The 16,467-nt window shown below is 34.4% G+C and overlaps 1 protein-coding gene across 1 annotated transcript in view; it reads left to right on the top strand.

The window, feature by feature from the left end:
- Positions 1-631: 631 nt before the first annotated feature.
- Positions 632-16,467, top strand: part of LOC149948107 (uncharacterized) — a 30,706-nt gene continuing 14,870 nt past the window's right edge. The window contains exon 1 of the mRNA XM_090172428.1: positions 632-732. The gene's annotated coding sequence lies outside the window, so the exon portion shown is untranslated. The remainder of the gene's footprint in view (positions 733-16,467) is intronic.

The raw sequence follows: 16,467 nt of genomic DNA, 5'->3' as shown, positions 1-16,467 counted from the left end.
TAACCCGGCACAGCTGGCACCGGAGATCCCGGTGGGCCCCAAAAGGCCGGGAAACAGGACCGCCGTGCCCGCATATGGAGGCTCGCCGCCCCACAGCAGGCTACCCAATCCGCCGAGGCGGCCAGTTTGCCTGGACCCTCTCCGTTAACCTGAACCGAAGTTCAGTATCCAGCCCAAACCTGACCGAAGTCGGAGGTGGAGATAGGACCATTTGATCAGAGCTAACATCTCCCAGTGCGCCACCGCCCTTATGGGTTACAAGAGCCGGACCCCGACTCCCCGGTAAAGCCACCAGTTATTGCACACTCTAACCCATTTAGGGCCGCTATTCACGAGACAGACTGCTTTACGGGCTTCGTCGCTAGGGGGAGATATTCTTCTCGTGATGACGTCACTCCGTTACTAGCTCTCAGTAAAATATTCGCCAAGTGACAAATTTATAAACTCATATTATAGACTTATGGTGAAACTAATAAAAAGGAAGACGTTCACTTGGAAAATATTCTTAGCAGTAAATGGATTTGAAGTTCTAAAAATGTTCTTTACGACATGGCTCTAGTTTCTTATAAATAGAAGTATTTAAATGGTTAAAAATGAGCAAATGAGGTTGGTAAGCTTCAATTCGAACCAAGGCTTAATGTCGAATAGGCGTCGAAAACCTCGGCTCTAATCTAAGCCCGTTTCATAAAGGTCACCTGAGATATTCCAAGTGTATACATATCTAATTTCCTGGTAAGTAATGTTAGAATATTGATTAAAAAGTCGTTCTAAAATTATATTATGCCTTAATGAGGAAAGAGGTTCGTATAAGCGTTACAGGAGAAGGCGTTGTTGAAATAACGGATCTTAAATTATAAATTATTTAAGTTTCAGTAGCTACGTAATACTCGCTTTCCTCATTTATAATATCATAATCAGTGTTTTAGCGGTAAAACAATAAATAAACCGGCTTAATTACCTCTCCGAGGGGACAAAGTCCCCTAGGAGGGGTTATACAACGACCGTGTCTGTCTGTGGGTCTGTGGGTGGGTCTGTGGGTGTGTCTGTCGGTCAGGACTGCGAACGCGTTCGCATTTTCGGTGCAAAGTGTAATCACTGCGTACGCAGTTTCTCAAAGGGTTGGCAAAACCACCGTGCGACGGTGAGCGTTAACGGATGCATTTGCGGTTTGGTTTGGATGGTGTGTTTTCGCTCACCGTCGTGACGGTTTGGTGTATTACGGTTTTTGTAATGTTTATGCGTAGGCTGTGAGTGTTGAATTTGTTGCGTTTGTGTTCTGATGGATGTGCATGTTGAGTCTGTTGTGTTTATGTGGGCGTTTTCTCTCCAACTTCTTCTTAATGACTTTGGGACGGACCGAGTGCTGAGTGTAATGCTACCTCTCAACGTTCAATGGCAGGGTTTCCACCAGTTGTACACGGTATTCGTCTTAGTATCAATTTGCGATCGCATCGGGCGGGATTTGAACCCGAGACCTCCTGATTGACAGGCGGACGTTCTACCACAGAACCACCGACACTTGTTACGCCTTATTGAAAATTAGACCTTCAGCTTTATCGGAAGCGTATTTAATAGAGTACGAAATTTTGGTTTAATTGAAATAGAATTGAAATTGAAATTATTGCATCGAAGAAATTCTAATTTAGCGTTTCTCTATTGATTAAAAACAAATGCGCCACCCAGGTTTCGAACCCAGACCATTCGGCTTGGCAGTCGAGCGCTCTACCACAGAACCACCGATAGCTGCTTAGATTCACTGAAATTAAGACAGGCATCGTAAGCATAATAGGTAATAAAGTCTTTTTTTATTAATGAATTTATGAAGGCCTAATCTGGTATTTTTTAAAGGTTAAATCTTGTTTTAGCGCAGTCAGCCGAGATTAGAGGGTTAAAGGGTAGACCCTGTGGGTGGTCCACTTTCTTAACGACCTATATATAGTTCTGTTAATTCAAAGGAGATAATTTAACGTTAATTGCTTTAAAAGCTGGCGGTTAGTCAAGTGGCTCTCTGTGCTTTGTTGATGGTAAGGTTTGTGCTTCTTGTAAATACATTTGGTGTGGATATTTGGATATCTACGATTTCTAACGCAGTCAATGATTTCTTGGGTGTGCGAGTCATTATATGATATTGGAAATTGGACGGCATTGGTCTTTTTCATGTGGTATGCGTCACAACGTCAACAGGAAGTGAACGAGTCGTCCACTACCAGATATCTACGGTATCTTCATCAAGGGCGAGTGTTGAAATAAAATGAGCGTTAAAGATGCGGCAAGTATTTCGTAAGCGAGTAATTCCAAAAAGCCTCTGTAGATATTTCATTAAAATTTGCTTCGTATTATATTTAACTGATAAACTTGTTCTGTAAAAGGGTTTAATTCAATTGTGCATTGTTATAGTACGTCTAACTTACTGTTGTAACTACTTAACTTATGATATTCTGAATAAATTAAAATTGGTCGTTTCGTCTCAATTATTTTAATTATAATTAAAATTTTATACCGGGCGGGATAGAAATGGGTTAATATTTTTAACAAATAACTCTAAATTGCGGAGATATATCTTTAAGGGTTATCTCGAGAAATTAATACCACTAGGGACAATTCTTCCGAGGAGAGGTATATTTTGGCTTGCCAACTTGTTTTCATAGTAATTTAATAATTTTAAGGTTTATGATATTATTGTAATTGAGGGCTGGGTCAAAGTTAGTGTTGCTCAATTTAGTAAATCAGGGGCGTAGTAACCAGGGGTAGGAATGTCCCTTACAAATATTTTAATGGCCGGTTGAAAACTTACAATAAAGAAGTAAAATTTCCGAGAGCCAGGACCTGTAAGTCATGGTTTATATAGTGCTAGTTAAAATACCGGAAATGTTTCACCTTTACGGCAGCAACAAGCGTTCCCTTTTAACCAGGTAGCTTTTTTTGACATATATTAACTTATTAAGGCTTGATAAAAACACGACGTTCTGTTAACAGGTGAAAAGTTTACATTATTTCAACAAGCACTATACAGGCCGAGTGTTTCAAAAGGTTATGCAAATATTTGAAGGAGTTGTAGGAGGTCAATTGAGAAGTATGCCTGTTTTTTCCCCATTTTCCTACGATGAGTTAAAAGAGCGCCAGAGAGCTTCGAAGTGTGGCCTACTAGCCCCTGGAAGTAGGCTGCAACAAGCGCAAAAACCAAGCAGCGGGGAAACGCGAACATTAATGTTTGGGTTCGTGTGATAGCTAAAAAAGGACTTTGTAAACAAATCGAGGTAACCAGCGTAAAAAAGTAAACTTAGACAGTATTTAAAGTCCTTGCTGCTTGGTTTGGCGCTTGTCGCAGCCTACTTCCAGGGACTAGTAGGCCACACTGTGAAGCTCTCTGGCACTCCTTTAACTCATCATAGGGAAATGGGGGGAAAAACAGGCATACTACTCAATTCACCCCCTGCAACTCCTTCAAATTTTTGCATAACCTTTTGAAACACCCTGTATAAACAATAAATTGCGGGTCCTGGCTCTCGAAAATATTACTTCTTGGCGATTTCCTGGGAGGATGATTTATTGAAGCGCCTATTAGAACACATCCGTGCATAGTCTTCAGTGTTGAATAAATATTGGTTTTGGATCAAATTATACTTAAATAAAATATTTTGTGTTAATCACCACCATAAATCTACCCAAACATTTTCGAAGCGAAAAATGACTAAATCTTACTTTAGGCGCCCAATGCAGGGATGCTCACATGGAGGAGTTGAGTAGTTCTGTCATTGCAATCACGTCGAGGGGTAAGTCACTCTTGAAATCAGGTGTACAAACAGAATCACATTAAATCAGCATTGAAATCACTGAAATCACTTGAAATCGGTAGTGAAATCGCTGAAATCACTAGCGAAATCACTTAAAATTCTTGAATTAACCCTGAAATCACTGAAATCAGTAGTGAAATCACTGAAATCATCCTGAAATCACTTAAAATTCTTGAAATCACTGAAATCATCCTGAAATCACTTAAAATTCTTGAAATCACCCTGAAATCATCCTGAAATCACTTAAAATTCTTGAAATCACCTTGAAATCATATGAAATTAGTAGTGAACTCACTGAAATCACTCTGAAATAACTTGAAATCAGGAAAATCACTATGAAAATCCAAAATTCACTATGAAATAACTTAAAATCACCCGGAAATCACTTTTAAATCAGTTAAATCACCTATATAATCACTATGAAATCAGTGAAATCACCTAGAATCACTTTGAAATCAGTGAAATCACTTATAATGATTATGAAATCCCCGAGATTCACTATGAAATCACCGAGAATCACTTGGTAATCAGAGAAATCACCTAGAATCACTTGGAAATCAGTGAAATCACCTATAATCATTATGAAATCACCTAGAATCACTTGGAAATCAGTGAAATCACCTAGAATCACTTGGAAATCAGTGAAATCACCTAGAATCACTTGGAAATCAGTGAAATCACCTATAATCATTATGAAATCACCTAGAATCACTTGGAAATCAGTGAAATCACCTATAATCATTATGAAATCACCTATAATCATTATGAAATCACCTATAATCATTATGAAATCACCTATAATCATTATGAAATCACCTATAATCATTATGAAATCACCTATAATCATTATGAAATCACCTATAATCATTATGAAATCACCTATAATCATTATGAAATCACCTATAATCATTATGAAATCACCTATAATCATTATGAAATCACCTATAATCATTATGAAATCACCTATAATCATTATGAAATCACCTATAATCATTATGAAATCACCTATAATCATTATGAAATCACCTATAATCATTATGAAATCACCGAGAATCACTAGGTAATCAGTGAAATCTGAAATCCAGTGTACAACATTTTCTTTAGTGGTTAACCCCTCGAATCACGTAGCATGCATTACACGGCTTTGTCGTTTTCAAAAATGCCACCATTTGACAACGGGGGGGGGGGTGTACTTGTAAGAGGCCCCCCAATTCTCAACCCCATTTAATGTAGCATGGACACCCATCTCGGAAAAGCTATTTTTATTGAATCTAAAGCGCTTTTCGTCTCGATCTGAAGAAGAAGCGACGTGCCACCAAATTTGAGGGCCACTAAATGGGAATTCGACCTTTTAAAAGGACGAATATACGAGCCACTATAAAGGTCAACAAAAAGAAAAATAAGTCGTGTTTACGTCTCAAAATTGTCCACATTTTTAGTTGTAAAGGTGCTGATATAAAATGGAGGGGGTTAGACTGGAACGCCAGGTTACGGCGGGAGATGGAGCCACCTCTGTTGGGCCATTATTGCGGCGAAGAAATGGCGCGAGCCAAGCCCATTTTGGAGCAATTCGGCCGTCGCTATTACCAAATAAGTTTATGGACAATTTCTAGCTGTAAACAGAGTTCTTTTTGATTATCCGTCGAAGCAGCGCTTCTTTTGACCTCGCAGACTCGGCTCTCGAAGTGGTCCACCTTCAATTTGTCAATGCAAAAATGGATTTCAACACACGCCCCATTTTCAAAATATCGAGTAATACACTTTTCAGGCGAGGCTTACTAAACGCGAGTTAATTTTTCAAGCATATTTCAAAATAAAAAGTTTGTTCTACTAAACGGAGTTCTTAATTCCGTTTTATAAGCCTCGTCTGAAAAGAGTATTAGGCGTACATTTTTAAATAGAGCACGGATGTATAAGCCTATAAGTGGATTATAGTTTTAATTAATGTTAACTGTTAAAATTAAATGTCTAGCCTAGTCATTAAAGAGTAGTCCCCCCAACAGATTCCGGGGAAAAAGGGCCCTCACAATAAAAAGGACCCCAACACTAGTTTCGCGGACGGGCCCCCAAATAATAAAAGGGCCCAACACTAGTTTATCGGACGGGCCCCCAAAGAATAAAAGGCCCCAACACTAGTTTCACGGACGAGCCCCCAAAGAATAAAAGGCCCCAACACTAGTTTCGCGGACGGGCCCCCAAATAAAAAAAGCCCCAACACCAGTTTCGCGGGTGGGCCCCCAAAGAATAAAAGGCAAAATATTAAGGTTCATTTTAAATATGGTCGGCATTTTATATTCTTCAAAATATTAAGGTTCATTTTAAATATGGTCGGCATTTTATATTCTACATAATATTAAGGTTCATTTTAAATATGGTCGGCATTTTATATTCTTCAAAATATTAAGGTTCATTTTAAATATGGTCGGCATTTTATATTCTTCATAATATTAAGGTTAATTTTAAATATGGTCGGCATTTTATATTCTTCAAAATATTAAGGTTCATTTTAAATATGGTCGGCATTTTATATTCTTCAAAATATTAAGATTCATTTTAAATATGGTCGGCTTTTTATATTCTTCAAAATATTAAGGTTCATTTTAAATAAGGTCGGCATTTTATATTCTTCAAAATATGAAGGTTCATTTTAAATATGGTCGGCATTTTATATTCTTCATAATATTAAGGTTCATTTTAAATAAGGTTCATTTTATATTCTTCGATATATTAATGTTCATTTTAAATATGGTCGGCATTTTATATTCTTCGATATATTAAGGTTCATTTTAAATAAGGTCGGCATTTTATATTCTTCGATATATTAAGGTTCATTTTAAATATGGTCGGCATTTTATATTCTTCGATATATTAAGGTTCATTTTAAATAAGGTCGGCATTTTATATTCTTCGATATATTAAGGTTCATTTTAAATGTGGTCGGCATTTTATATTCTTCAAAATAATTTAATCTTGTCGGGCTCATTTTGAAAATGGTTTGGTCGACCTTAGCGGTAAAACTATTTTCTAATAGAAAGGTAAAGTTCCTATATTTTATATATTTGTTTTTCGTGTAACCTTGGATCAATAGTCATTCAAGGTCGTCTGACTCGTCGTTGACCCGTGATCAATCTTCGCTCCCTTTAGTTTTATTTTTATTTTTATTTTTATTCTGACTTTCAGTCTCTCAAGTTTCGCAGGAAAGTTTATATTCATTTTGCGGGTCGACCCGGCTAAAAATATTTCTGTATTTTTAAAGGGAAAGTTCATTCTTGTTTCCCGGTATTTTTTTTAAGAAAAAAGCTTTCGACTCGGAATGGTCTAAGCTTTTTTAAAATTTTCAATTCATGGTAGGTTAAGCTTTTTTCAAATTTTAGAATCACGGTGAGCAAAAATTTATTTTTAAATTTTCGGGTCGGATTTAAAAACTAATCCACCCAATAATTTCAAATAAATTTAGAAAACATTAAATTTTATTATAATTATAGTAACATAATTATAAATATCAGATTTTATATAATTGTAATAATAATTATAAATATCAGATTTTATATAATTGTAATAATAATTATTATATTTTATATCATTGTAATAATTATTATTAGATTTTATATAGTTGGAATAATAATTATTAGATTTTTTATCATTGGAATAATAATTATTAGATTTTATATGAATGGAATAATAATTATTAGATTTTATATGAATGGAATAATAATTATTAGATTTTATATAATTGGAATAATAATTATAAGATTTTATATCATTTGAATAATAATTATTAGACTTTATATCATTGGAATAAAAATTATTAGATTTTATATCATTGGAATAATAATTATTAGATTTTATATCATTGGAATAATAATTATTAGATTTTATATCATTGGAATAATAATTATTAGATTTTATATCATTGGAATAATAATTATTAGATTTTATATCATTGGAATAATAATTATTAGATTTTATACCTTTGAATAATATTTCTAGAAATTATTAGATTTTATACCTTTGAATAATATTTCTAGAAATTATTAGATTTTATACCTTTGAATAATATTTCTAGAAATTATTAGATTTTATACCTTTGTATAATATTTCTAGAAATTATTAGATTTTATACCTTTGAATAATATTTCTAGAAATTATTAGATTTTATACCTTAGATTTTATACCTTAGATTTTATACCTTAGATTTTATACCTTCTGAATAATATTTCTAGAAATTATTAGATTTTATACCTTAGATTTTATACCTTCTGAATAATATTTCTAGAAATTATTAGATTTTATACCTTAGATTTTATACCTTCTGAATAATATTTCTAGAAATTATTAGATTTTATACCTTAGATTTTATACCTTCTGAATAATATTTCTAGAAATTATTAGATTTTATACCTTAGATTTTATACCTTCTGAATAATATTTCTAGAAATTATTAGATTTTATACCTTAGATTTTATACCTTCTGAATAATATTTCTAGAAATTATTAGATTTTATACCTTAGATTTTATACCTTCTGAATAATATTTCTAGAAATTATTAGATTTTATACCTTAGATTTTATACCTTCTGAATAATATTTCTAGAAATTATTAGATTTTATACCTTAGATTTTATACCTTCTGAATAATATTTCTAGAAATTATTAGATTTTATACCTTAGATTTTATACCTTCTGAATAATATTTCTAGAAATTATTAGATTTTATACCTTAGATTTTATACCTTCTGAATAATATTTCTAGAAATTATTAGATTTTATACCTTAGATTTTATACCTTCTGAATAATATTTCTAGAAATTATTAGATTTTATACCTTAGATTTTATACCTTCTGAATAATATTTCTAGAAATTATTAGATTTTATACCTTAGATTTTATACCTTCTGAATAATATTTCTAGAAATTATTAGATTTTATACCTTCTGAATAATATTTCTAGAAATTATTAGATTTTATACCTTAGATTTTATACCTTCTGAATAATATTTCTAGAAATTATTAGATTTTATACCTTAGATTTTATACCTTCTGAATAATATTTCTAGAAATTATTAGATTTTATACCTTAGATTTTATACCTTCTGAATAATATTTCTAGAAATTATTAGATTTTATACCTTAGATTTTATACCTTCTGAATAATATTTCTAGAAATTATTAGATTTTATACCTTAGATTTTATACCTTCTGAATAATATTTCTAGAAATTATTAGATTTTATACCTTCTGAATAATATTTCTAGAAATTATTAGATTTTATACCTTAGATTTTATACCTTCTGAATAATATTTCTAGAAATTATTAGATTTTATACCTTAGATTTTATACCTTCTGAATAATATTTCTAGAAATTAATCGATTTTTAGCCGTCGACATTTCCTACGTTAAAGCTTAAAGCAAAAATTCCGCTGTAGATCTTTATCAAATCTAAAAATATTTGAGCCATATAATATTGTCAACAGTCGTTTTAGCCAAAAAGGAAGATACTGGTTCGTAGTCCTATTTGCGATACAATTTTCTCCAGAAATGTCGTATATAAAGAGGACAGAATAGAAATTTTACGCCGATTTAAATAAAAATTGTCGAAAGTGAAATTATTCGCCCGAGGGAGTCATAAACGGGCCGCGTAATTTTAAACAGCGTCGCGAGGTGGCGCTTTCTCACGCGGCGGCGGCGTCACTAATAAAAGGGGGAGGCCCCCAGAATTTAAAGTGAAAAAAAAAAGAAACGCGTGTCAGTGTCGTTGCGAAAATTATTATAATTTATAATTACAAATTTCAGACTTTATTATTGTTACTAGGATGAAATTGCCAACATCAAAAACGATCGACCGCCAACAGACGATCACGCGAAAGGTCATTTACAGATGGCGCTTTTTCCCGGGAATAGCCGCGAGTGCGTCACGGGGTGGAGGGGGGTATTTTAGGAGGACATTAAGTGTATTTTCTCCAGGGCTGCATTCTTAATTCGAATAGTGTTTTTTATCGACAGCGGTTAAGCAATTAGACATTTAAATTTATCTTACCAGTACTTATTGGTTAGAAAATGACATAATTACGTTTTAAATACTGATATCAAATAGGCGACTGTCGGACTAAGTTACGATAGCGGCGTCTATGTCCGTACGACGTTATAAATTATTCGCTAATACATATGTCTAAGCTGGAATTTATATAAATTTTCATAATAATGAAAAAACCATTTTGCAACTTTATATTCTTTATATCCGGGACATTTTGTTTAATAGCGTATAGCGTAATAAAACCTGGAATATGAGTCGGCCTCGTCGCTTTCAATTAAAATACAGCACGCGCTATTGATTCGAAAGCAAATTACACGTTTTTCTCCGCCCGATAAAATACCGAGAGCTACCGCATTACATCTCCCTACCCTCCCCTCTTGCGCCCCCCTATTATGTCCCCCATGAGTTCCCACCATGGACCAAGAATCTAAGGGGACTCACTGTTTACGCTTTAAAAAGCACGCGTAAATACTCTTAGTCGATATGTACGCCGCACAAGTCTCGCAATTTTGCGACGTTTTTCGCCGGAAATTTCCGATCACTTGATCGTCGGCCATATTTTCAGAGTGGAACGTTCCAGACATCCATCAACGTGGAAAAAGATTTTAGAAAAATGTGTCTGGCAGCACTTCTCTCTGAAAATATGGCAGTTGGATAACGCCGCCGAAAATCTGTTTCGGCGTTCTGGTCATATCGACTAAGACTATAGGAAAATCACGGTTAATTTTAGTTCAAAGTGGACAAACTTGGCGTCGCTAAAGTCGATTTTCGGCGTAGTTTCGTAGAGAAGCGTTAGCGTTCACCATAGAGATAGAAAAGAAATAGAGGCACTATTGTATCTGGCGAAGTTGACCGCGAGTGCCGACCCCCTTTTCGCCAATGTAGGAAGCCATGATATGGGCAGATTACGTGGCGCCATCGACGCGCGGTGAAATGAAATACATTATTCCTTTTAGAAAATCAACTGTCATTTGATGTAAACAAAGGAAGGATAGATGGCGTTGCAAATTCCGCCCATCTCCGCTTTCATACATGCGCGGGGGGGGGGATTAATTTTCCCGTTCAAAAACAGGGGTGCCTTAACGCGGTAATCTTCCCTCTATTTATTTTCTATCTCTGTGGCATTCACGTTCAATTTTGACAAAATGGCGCCGTTGTTGTCGGTTAAATGATTAGGCTTAGTAAATTTTAGACTTTTTATTTTTGAAATTGGTTCTTTAAAAGTTTAAGTAATGGTAATTAACCATTGTGTAAAGTAAAAATTACCAGTCTTATTGTTTTAATCAAATTAACGAGAATCCATTTCATTTCTAAACTTAAAAATTTAAGCCCAAGGTTCCTAGAAAAATCTCATTGAGTTGGGAATAAATAGAGGTACAACTAAATCTGGCTGGCGCGGGACCAATTTCTTTCCATAAGGAGACTATATAAACTTTATCGTCCTACAGTGGCGGCATCTGTCTCTAGTGGTGGCAACTATATTGCAATTGAATTTTTTCGCGAATCTGATGCGAAATTGAAATGTATGATTTCTCGTAACAAACAAACCTTTGAAGTTGTTTAAAAATTATTTTATTTTGTCAACACGATCCCTTTTAACTCAAGTTACGGTGAGTTACCTAATAATTATTTATTTTTAGCCATATAACTTTACAAAATATAGATGGCGCTACCGCCTAATTATAAAGATGAATTTCGTACAGTCTTATCAGAACAGGTCCCGCGTAACCATGGCAACCGAAATCGTAATTGTAATTCTAGCAGTATTATTCCCAATTCAATGTAAAATCTCTTATATGGTCTAAGCCTCGATTAAACCTCTCGTAGTGATAGTTGAGCAGAATTCTTGAAGCGCTTCAAAGCGGCTGGTGTACCTCAGTAAGCCTTCCGATTTACGCCACGCCAACCGTGTCAAAATATCGGGAACAGTGAGTCCCCTTAGATTCTTGGTCCATGTTCCTACCCCCTTTTAAGATCATTTACCGCGCTCTCCACCAGGAGGAAGCTAATAACTGCCCCTACGTAGCAGACTTTATTTTCGTAGTCGAAAGCCGAGGCCTATTAGTGGCCGTAAATGACCCTTGACCTTGGGCGTTGTCCTTAAATGGCGTTGCCGGAACTAGATCCAGGACGCATGCGTCGAATTGTTCAAAGGGAGGCGGGCAATGTTCCCGAAAATATATAACCTATAATTAATTAAAACCGCGCGTTTTTCGGCCCAGAAGAAGATTTCAACTTTAATCGCGCCGAAAAAACGGATTAGCGACGCCCCTTCATGAATATGCATTGACGTTTTGAGATTAAAAATTTTAGTTAAACACATTCGTGCTGAGAAAACGTCAAAGATTAATAGTGTTATATTTATTAAGAAATATAATTATTTTTCTTTTCAAGTGAAAAATTTCCTCGAAATGATATTCGAAAAATACATTTACTCGCAATTACGCCTGCTTCAAACAGTGTTGGAAAAAAGCCGGGTTTTTTTGAAAAAATCCAGACCAGTGGTTATAACCGGCTAAAATATAAACAGTACCTTTTACTTATGTAAGTAGAAAGTGTCTGCAGTTATTGTCGTAAATAAGAAACTAAACAAATAAAGCGAAATAACTGTATAAAATAACTGAATTATTTTGATTTCCTCTGGAAATTTCCCCTAGTTTTTGTGTATGACCCGAGGCAGCGAACTTTGGAACTTTAAACCTACCGAAAAACTGGTAAAAGTAAACCGGTTACTAAATATGAAACAAAAAATAAACTAAATTTCTAAATAAAAACTATTAATTTACTAAAATATTCATATTGTAATTTTTTTTTAAAAAGCCAAAAAAATCTGGATTTTTTCAACCAGGTGGCTATATCCGGTATGGCTGGTTCTATGCTAACCCTGGCTTCAAAGAACAACGCGTTTTCAAATTATTCGTTGCTTAAATAAATATTATAAATAGTCACTAGTTACGTGATATCAATTTTATTTCGTTTTATTTTGCGTCATAAAGTAGATAGATGGCGGTAAATGTTTATAAACCCTAAGTTCGGGCTGTTGTCGCTAGGTGACACTCTTTCCCCTGCATTCCCTTCCAAACGTTTTTTCTCCGTTTACGATGTGATCGTTTACATGTTTATCCGTGGATTAAAGCAAGTCTTATTTATTTTCCCTAGAAATGGAAATGCTATACAGTTTCGGCGCTGCTGCTTCCATCTGGCGAGAGGCAAAAGAACTATCCCACGACTGATCTTGTTCGCATTACACCTAAAAAATATTTTATTTTAAAAACACGTTGAAGTGCTAATACCAAATACGTACCGTTAAAGTAATCGCATAGATTTATAATTTTAATTAAAATATTATTTTCAGCTGAATTTAATTTAAAACTCTTCCCACTTTCACAAATAAACCACAGGACTGGAATTTAGATTGCGCGCTTGGTTTTTTTACGGCAGCGACGTTTGTAGCGCCATGGTGTCCGGCACTGGAGATATTTCCACTCAAATATAAAACACAAAATTAACCCTTATATCTAACGTTTTTACGCACGTAGGGTGGAACCGTTTCGTGATTCTCTCGGTAGGAGAGCTGGTGGACGATACAATTTGGAGAATGGGGCTTTTGCTTAAGATGCGGGTCCATTAGTTTATTGGTCTAAGGTTAGATTATCCCAGGACAAATTTTGATAATGTTCAGTATCGTTGTCAGAAATTTGTCAAAGGGGAAAGGGGTAGGTCAGACTAGGTTAAATTTCAGTATAGGGGCTACAATCTAATACGGCTAATTCTACAAGGGGATTGGAAAACAGTGTTCAATGGCGAGCTCTACACGGTGCACTCAGCAGCCCCTCGCAACTGGTACATCTAGTCCCGGAAGCGTGTTCGTCCATTGTCAAAGCGTACATCGTCCAAAAGATGGTCCACAGTAGCTGAGTTCTTCTTGTGATGAAGAATATTATTAGTAACGCAATAACAATAATAATGCCGAACTGATTTTCAGAGCTATTGCGTAATTTAGGTGTAGTTCCCAGCACAGATCTGCCTCCTGCATTACCATTCGATTTGCCATGGCAACCGAAAATGTTTTTGTCTTTTTGACCACTACAAAAATAATATTATTTCCTTATTTTACCTCAAAATTCTTACAATTTAACCCCAAAAATGTTACAATTTACCCAATTAGTGATTTAAAAATTAAAAAAAAATTTGAGGCTAGGACCCTGTGAAACCGAGAAAATCCCATGCTTTTAAATGGAGATTTTTTTGTTTTAAGTGATCAAAAACATTTTCAGTTGCCATTGCAAATCGAATGGGAAATTTCATATCTCATATAGGTCTACATTACACCCGACTTTGAACAAAATCGGCAATAAACACCCAGGTGATAATGTCTACAAAAGGTTCGGTCAGAAATCTAGCATTAAAACAACAGTTGTGTATCGTTTTTGCCGCTAATAAAAGCCATGTTTCGAAACAAAATAACAATGGAAACCTCCTGTTTACGCCACTGACAGCCGATGTGTTAATTTTTTTGAATATCAATTTAATCGGGTACTTATTTGAGTGGTGGAGTTATTTAAAGAGCATTTCTTAAGCTATGCAACGGCCAATTTAATAACTTGATCTTTAAGATAGAAGAAGAGAGGTATTGGGGGGGGGGGTAGGCGCCAATGACCTTGTCTATCTAAGCCTCCAGCGATGGTCAAGCCTGAGTGGTTTCGATGGTCGACCGGCCGTATCGAAATCCAGTCACAGATATGGCCACCGAAGTGGGATATCATGGAAAGAAAAGTGACAGTTACTCTCGCTCTCTCTCGTTCTATGTGGTCTATAACCGAAGTGAAACAAGACCTCGCGTCAAATGCCATCGATGGGTACCGTTCCAAAGATATGCAGCTATCACGTGTAACAATGACTTAAGAAAACACCACATAGACAAAGTGGTGTTTAAGTTCTATTACATTTGGTAAATTTCTAGACTTTCACTTTATTTTATATAAAGTTCGTCTATTTCGTCTCCTTGTAATTTAAGTTGTACCAGAGGTTGATAAGTATATCTATGCTATAAAATGGAAAAGTGTACGAATAACATTAACAGTTTAGACTGATAATAAGATAAACATACGATATACTGCTTTTGTAATTTAGTGTTGGCTGGATTAAACCATGGTTTAAGCGATTTTTTTTTAAAAACCAATGGTTTTTTTAATAATTTGTTTTTAATTAACTAAAAATTATTCCAAAATGTTTGTACATTTTCTTACCGGAGTGATTACATTTCTAAAACATTTACAAGGTGACCACATTTCCTATATTTTCAATACCTTCCTATAAATTCCTTGGGTTTTCTCATGTAGTATAACCGGAAAACATGCCGTCGTCGTGTACCCTTCTTCATCCTATATTGAACTTTATTTTATCTACTGTTTTTCGATAAGACTCCTAATTTTTGCTTATGGGTTTTCCTATATTTTCCTTTAATTTTCTATAAATTTTCAAGGCATTAGTAATGATTAAAAAATTAATGTGTAAGCCCTTTAAGTACACAGAAAATAAAATAATTATTGATTGTACATGGTTTAATCTAGGCATATTTTTTATTACTCATATTAATAGGTGATTATGAAAAAGAATTGCACGCAGAGGCTCACGGGAGTTGGTTATTTTTTGACAAATCGTCGGCAGCTTAAATTCGTCTGCACCTACCGAGGCCCGCGGTCGTCCGCGTTTAGTAAAAAGCACCAACCATGGATTGATTGTTTGAAAAGTTAGTATTTTTCTAAAATTATTAAAAATACATAAAGTTAACAAATTTATTATATATTTTTTTTATTTCGTATAGTTCTAGACCAAGTATTTATAAAGAAACAAGCCCAATTTTAATAGAAGACACAAGGTTATATTTTCATACATGTTGCCATTATTTCTGTTTCTAATTATGAACATGTTGTATAATAGGATGCTTAGCCCTAGTAAATATTCACATAATGTTGTAGTGGATAGAATTAAAAAATATTTCATTTAATAAATCAATTACCTTAATTTAACGACTTTGCAAACTTCTCTCATACGAAAAACGAAAAATCCTTTCGATTGAACAATGAAGTTATAGAAATCTCGCTAACCCTTGCCCAACTAGCCAGACGAATTTACAAAAAGGGCCAATTTTGATAATTTCAACTTGGTAGTACTTAACCAAATCACGTGACCACCGATATTTTTCATAATCACCTATTATTAGTTGACTGGTAATATGTATGCACGGTTAAACAAAAGCGAAAAATAGGTTAAAAGTAAAATAAAGCATTGTTTAAAAAAACCTGATTTAAACCAATAAAAACGGTTTTTTGGGTTTTTATAAAAAAACGGTTTTTTTTTCAAACCCTGATATTTCTAGTTGTAGACATAAATAGTTCACTTTCATCCAATCAAGGTATTCATTAAGTTTTAAAACATAGTTCTATAGTTAAGGGGGAAGAATACAGTAAAAGCCTCTTTTTCGTTCAAGCTGAACGTTTCTGTTTTAACATTTATATAATTGAATTATATTTTTCTTAGTAGGCTGAACCTTCCTCTAGTGCTAAAAATAATTCTGATAATTCTAATGTTAATAGTTAACGAGATATAAGGTCCTAACTAAAGGGTAGTTTGGG

The sequence above is a fragment of the Leiobunum rupestre genome, chromosome 4, assembly GCF_980474605.1.
Source record: "Leiobunum rupestre chromosome 4, qqLeiRupe1.1.hap1, whole genome shotgun sequence".
In the NCBI taxonomy this organism is placed as follows: Eukaryota; Metazoa; Arthropoda; class Arachnida; order Opiliones; family Sclerosomatidae; genus Leiobunum; species Leiobunum rupestre.
Note: the sequence above shows the minus strand (reverse complement) of the source record. Positions and strands in the feature narration are given on the sequence as shown.